General features: G+C 38.7%; 1 long non-coding RNA gene across 1 annotated transcript; it reads right to left on the minus strand.

The window, feature by feature from the left end:
• Window positions 1-911: 911 nt before the first annotated feature.
• On the minus strand, window positions 912-3926 carry LOC136305051 (uncharacterized). Its single transcript, XR_010724993.1, has 2 exons — window positions 3649-3926; window positions 912-1629 (listed from the first exon to the last, which is right to left on the minus strand). It is a non-coding gene; the product is annotated as an uncharacterized lncRNA (long non-coding RNA).
• Between the last annotated feature and the right edge of the window lie 2042 nt (window positions 3927-5968).

Below are 5968 nucleotides of genomic sequence, written 5' to 3' on the forward strand. Positions count from 1 at the left end.
AGGTGCCACAGAATCCTGTTCTCGTTACAAAAAGTTCTTTGGACTGTTTTACCATGGCTGCACTAAGGGAGTGCTTCAGAGCCAATTTGAAAATAGCAGGGGTCGCAGTACATTAACAAAGATCAGCCCCATGAGGTTATTATCTTTTCTTTGAACTGCAGCCTAAGAGGACAGACACGAAGCATAGGTCCATTTCATAATGAAATAACAAGGTTGTGTTATAGCTGCTCAGAGGGAACACTTCAAATGTGACCAAACTGCTAATTCTACTATAACTGTCCAAAGTGCCTAAAGGGCCATTTATTAAAAATAAAAAAATAAATTGCTTTGCCACTGAATAAATCCCCAAACATACAAGGTCTGAGGGCAGCATTTTGAAGGAGAAATATTTAAATGTTAGAAGCAAAATTTGCTTAATAAGAGACATTGGGTTTTCATTTGTTTGTAACAGAGCTACACGTGCCCATCTCAAATTATGCTAATATGCAGTTGAAGTCAAAAGTGAGTATCATAAAAGAAAGTTCACAGTACATCAAAATAGTACCTAGACACACTCCATTTGGAAATCACTTAATTTATACATCTAGTGATAATCCCAATTGCCAAGGGGGAAAAAATGCTTTCTATTGAAAAATTTCATCCTCTCAGTTCCACATTGCAGCTAAAGCATCAGATAATAAGAATCTTTCCTTGGAAATTTAAACAATTAATTCAAGTTGATTCTCTTTTTTTCTTTGAAGACTAGAAAACTAAAAAATCTTCTAGTGGTCATTCCACTGCTGTCATCCAGCACAATTTCTTATATTGTAAAAGGCTACTTAGTGCAGGACCAGTGTAGGGCAGACTCTGCTTGCATTTCAAGTTAATGCAATTTTTAAATACTTCCATGCATCAATGAAACATGTACAATATTTGTGCTAAAAAATTGCAGATTTTTATAAATCAATCCTTGTCCTTCTCTGCAGCTGTGTTGACATTTATCAAAATACATGGCACTAATATATTTAAGACAACTTGGTGATGAACATCTTACAAGTGTCTATAAAGAAAGCAGTAAATAAAAAGAACATTTTAAATATGGAACAGCATCACTATTTTCATGAAATATACACAGATGTGTTCAGCCCTGCCTCTTATTTGCAGTGTCATAAATATCATGCAGTGATATTTTATTATGTTATAGTAGCACTTCTGCTTTTGACAGAAGAGATTATGTGTTGTGAATACATGTGGAAAGACAGCACCCACTCCAAAATAACCTCATACATTAAAAGCCATGGTAGAAAACTTATTATCCACTGATTCTCAAGTCCCAATACAGTCCTCCAGCAAAAATATTTGCTTTTTTATTTCCCTTAGACGGACTGTTCTAATTATAAAGTTGTTACAAATATACTCATAAAAAATACTCACAATTATGTTCCCTTCCCGAACAAAAGGAAATGTGATTAATATGAGAACACAGGGAAGAGAAAAACACAGACTTAAAGCCTCTTTTGCTGCAACAGTCCTAGGCATTCTGAAGAGTTCTTCAACTCAAAGAAAGGAAGAAATACCATTCTATTTGTCAAAGATTTCCATAAACCACATTTTGCCTTCTCTCACTTCCTTCCCTTTTACTGCTTCATCCTACAGAAAAAAAAAAAAATTATGCTGGATTTGTGACATAATTTTCATGACTGCAATGCCACACATAGGATTACAACTTAACCAAAGGATCAGGCAGAAAATAAACTGTGAGGAGAGGCTGTGAGCTTTTCTGCTGGATTAAAGCACAAATCTTCAACGGTAGTGCAAAGAACATACACATTGCTAACCAAGGACATTGCTTTTGCTGTGAACATTCTCACTCAGAGTTGCTCCACTGTGACAGCTCACTTGATCACCATCCAGGCAGACAAAACTGGAAATGCCACAGATAGCCTGAATACACCTATGGGTTTTTTTCCCTTGTTATGTTGCTTGACGCCATCTGACAAAGGATAGTTCTTGCTCTCTAGGACAGAAAGACTCCTTCACCTGCCACTTCTTCCTTTACCTTGAAATTAGTGTACATTTGGGATCTTCAAGCATCTCCCATCCTTGTACTTCACTACAGATTAAAATCTGGACTTCAGCACTGCATAACTAATAAAGAAATCATAATAAATTACCTGTCTGCCTGTATCATTTGTCAAAAAGTAACATCCAGAGATTTAAATGTTTACCTCCATCTTTAAAAGAAATAAAGGCAAATCTGAAGTCTTCATTTGAAAGTGAAAGCAGGCTGTGCTCACAGATAAGGATGTTCTGTGTTATGAATACCTGTGCAAGTGGTTAGAGAGATTTTACACACCTATTATTCTCTTTCACAGGATCGAGAGCAGAGGAGCTGTGGGTCCACAGACACTCTCCCAGGCTGTTACAAGTAAGAATAGATGCTGACATTGAAAACTGGTGCTTTACAGACTACAGCATTTAAGTTCCCATGAACTTCCCATGAGTTCCCAGAACCTGCTTTGTTAGTGTCAGAAAGGACAGCACAGTTCCACTTCAACTGGAAAAATCTCCCTGTGCAAATGTCTGCTTATCACATTATGAAAAAGTTTGTATACTGAGAATTTAAAAGGAGGTGTCCAATAACAAGCTGAGGTTTTTTGCCATGTAGGATTACAGGTGCCTTGGGATAGAAGATGCTGAGCAAGGTGATAATAAGGAGAAAAGAACCTACACAGAAAAATGGATGCAAAATGCAATGTTTGATTTCATAATATACATCCTGAAGACTCCACCGTGATCCAATCCCAAAATATTTCTTCAGCGTCAAGTCAACAGCTGAAGGGCATTTGCTTGGGTTTGGGGGTTTTTTATTAGATTTAAGAGGGAAAAATTAAGGGAGATGCCTGATAAACTTTTAAGGCTCCAAACCACCCAAAGAGGGTAATAAGAACACGGCAAAAAAATTGTCTGTTTTTCACTAAACAGCATTAAACTACTATGGGAGACTTATTTAGGCAAGTCACTATTAGGCAGAGCAGCAGTACCATAAATTAACAGCCCTACTGTTAAATTCACATTTGGAAGAAATTCCAGTTCTGAGCTAATCGAGTCAGTTGGAAGTCATCAAAACCTGTGAATTGCTGCAGAGGAGAAGAGCTTTTTGTACCCCTTACCTAGTACCAAGGAAAGTAAGGTCCCCCCAACGAGATATTCATAGATTACTGCTGTGAAATGAGTCTTATTTGCAAGGAAGGAAACTGCTGTTAGAGCTCCTAGGGTCATTCGAAAAACCTCAGACAAAAACTCACAGTCAATTCTAAAGGAACCACCAGTAGAAATACCAAACTCATTTTAAGTATCATGCAGTGCCTGTGTAAGTAGGAAGGAAAAAATGGAGAAAAAGTAAATTATTACCCATTGAAAACTACACCAAGCAAAATGCACAAGTTGACCACACCTAAAAAATACATTGCTTCTAAAGGGAACAGATATTAAAGCAATAATCCAGATCTTATGCACCTGAGAATCCCAATACTTCAAGAATTTACTAAAGAAAACCAAACAAACAGCAATAACAGCAACAAGACACAAGAATGAAAAACTTTTTTGTGAACAGATATACCATGTGTTATAGAAGTTTTTAGTTTTGGTTTCAAAGATTTGACTTACTCCCAAATGAAGAGTCCACAGCAACTTTCATCCAGAAAGAATCTCCAGGAGCAGTCCAAGTTATCCTTATAAACTTTTAACCACAAGGGGTTCTGAAAGTCCAGCTACAGTAGATCAAAACAGCAGCTAATTCACTCTAACCATGACCTTTTCCATCTTATTGTACACAGATTCAACATAAATGCACAGCCTAAAGACTTTTACTGCATCTTCCCCTTCCCAAAGGCTTTGGCTGCCCCAGCTCAGGACAAATTGAGAAAGAGACAAGAGAAAGCAGCTAAACAAAAAGGAAAGTCTACACCCCCTCCCTAGTGTCTGCTTTTAAACTCAGGCTCTCAAGATTGGCTACAGCTGTAGACAACTGGCTACATCTGTGCTGCAGACTTACCACACCCCAGCAGTGCTCCGCCCATGCATCCATGCATCCATCCATCTATGCATCCATCCATCTACGCATCCATCCATCTGACTCTGCCCCTGATCCACAGAGTGGCTTGTCCTTGGCTCTGTCTTATCACTCTAACTTTGCTCCCCATGCTGGAAATGTGTCTGAGCTTTCCCTCCCCTGATGCTGTCCCAGCCCAGGGGCTGCTCCTGTGGCTGAGCCCAGGGCCATCAGCGCCCCTGGGCCAGCCCAGCCCAGGTCCCCTCCCTTCACTGGAGGCTGTCTGGGGAGAGTGGGCACTGCACTGTCCCCAGGCTTGGCACAGCAGCCCACGGTGTGGACTCTGGCATGGTGGGGCAAATTCTGAGCACTTCTCATCCCCAAATCATCTTCTGTCATGGTCTGAAACTGCACCTTAATGGCAACATAAAAATGGAAAATAAGAATCTTGCAAAGGTTTCAGATTTATCCCTTATGGAGAGGAAAGGTCTGATGTCCCAAAAGTATTGCTCTTTAAATCCCTGTGGATACATATCTGCCTCGTTCAGCAGCTGGACTGACAGGAAACCATTTTTCCACTTTCTTCAGCACAGGAAGAGTGCCACTGTCATAAAACTGATAAACCAGGATTTCCTTTGTTTTATTTTATACTGAGACACAATTGCAGACCTAATAAAAGCCACAGATGTACTTGACAGGATGATAGTGAGTTAGTGCACCATTCTCCTACCTCCAGAAACTTCAGGGAATGCCACAAGCTTAAGCTGCAAGTTAAATGAGGACAGTGAATTCATCCTTGTCTGCTCTAACTCACATGATGCATTTCTCCTTGTACAGCTATTTAAACTCATGCACCTCTATTGGCTTCAATAGATTTCCTCCAGAATCAGAACAGTGGAGTAAGGCATATCCAGGCTGCAGGATTGAATAGAAATGTCAACAAACGCAGTCATCACAGCCAGTATATTACGAGAGAGTTCCCGAGGACAGTGTTCAAAAATGAGCTGCAATGGTTCATCTCATTGTGGTGTAAACTAGAGGCCATTCAGCTGGCATTAGGGTTGAATTTGTCTGTCAGATTTAGAAAATTATTCAAAGAAAGATGATGTGCAGTTGCTGAAAGACATTGCTTGTACCTCCTGAGAAACTGAGTGATGCTGATTTCACAACAATTTATCTGAAAGAAGAATTTGATCTGTAACTTCCACAGTTAATAAGAGAAGCATCACCAGTAGCTATTATATTGCAGCACTTGTTCCCATTGAGTTGATGAAACAATTCATTATAGCACATCAAATAATATATATATATATATATCCAAAAGCTCATATTTTAAAACTTAAATACTTTTAAATAGACTTCCAATTTATTTCATAGGAAGAAATTGTAGGCAGATTTGAACTGCTGGTTAAAGGTATTTCCATACAGACAGCCTTTTGATGCTAATATGCCATTTAAAACACATGCTCTGTAAGCTTCAGCAAGACTCGTTTTTGAAACAGAGCACAGGCATTTTGTTTTTCTTCCAATTAACCTTTTATGTAGGTATTTGGTTGCAAAGCTCAATATGCTAGAAGAGTTTTGTGTCTAGAAGAAGATAAAATAAAATGGCAGCAATGTAAATTCAAACATTTAGAAATTAGTTTGGGTGAATCCTACGTCAATTCAGTTGAGGAAATTATTGTATTGCTTTTGGGGCTAATAAGATCGATTCCAAGCAATCATGTCTTCTGTTCCGTTGTAGAATGAGTTGTTTTTCCATGCTGAGTCTTTGCACAAGGTGTGAGAGATGCTGACACAATCAATAGTCTGTTCCCTACAAAAAAATAGTTCAAAGGCTCTATGTGAATAACATTGTCCTATTTTCTCAAAATCCTTCCTAGCATCAAGTAGTATGGTCACAGAAAAGGGATTCCAGCTGATTTTTAACATTAG

The sequence above is a fragment of the Chamaea fasciata genome, unplaced genomic scaffold, assembly GCF_029207755.1.
Source record: "Chamaea fasciata isolate MVZ Bird 193981 ecotype frontalis unplaced genomic scaffold, bChaFas1.0.hap1 SCAF_2, whole genome shotgun sequence".
Lineage (NCBI taxonomy): Eukaryota > Metazoa > Chordata > Aves > Passeriformes > Sylviidae > Chamaea > Chamaea fasciata.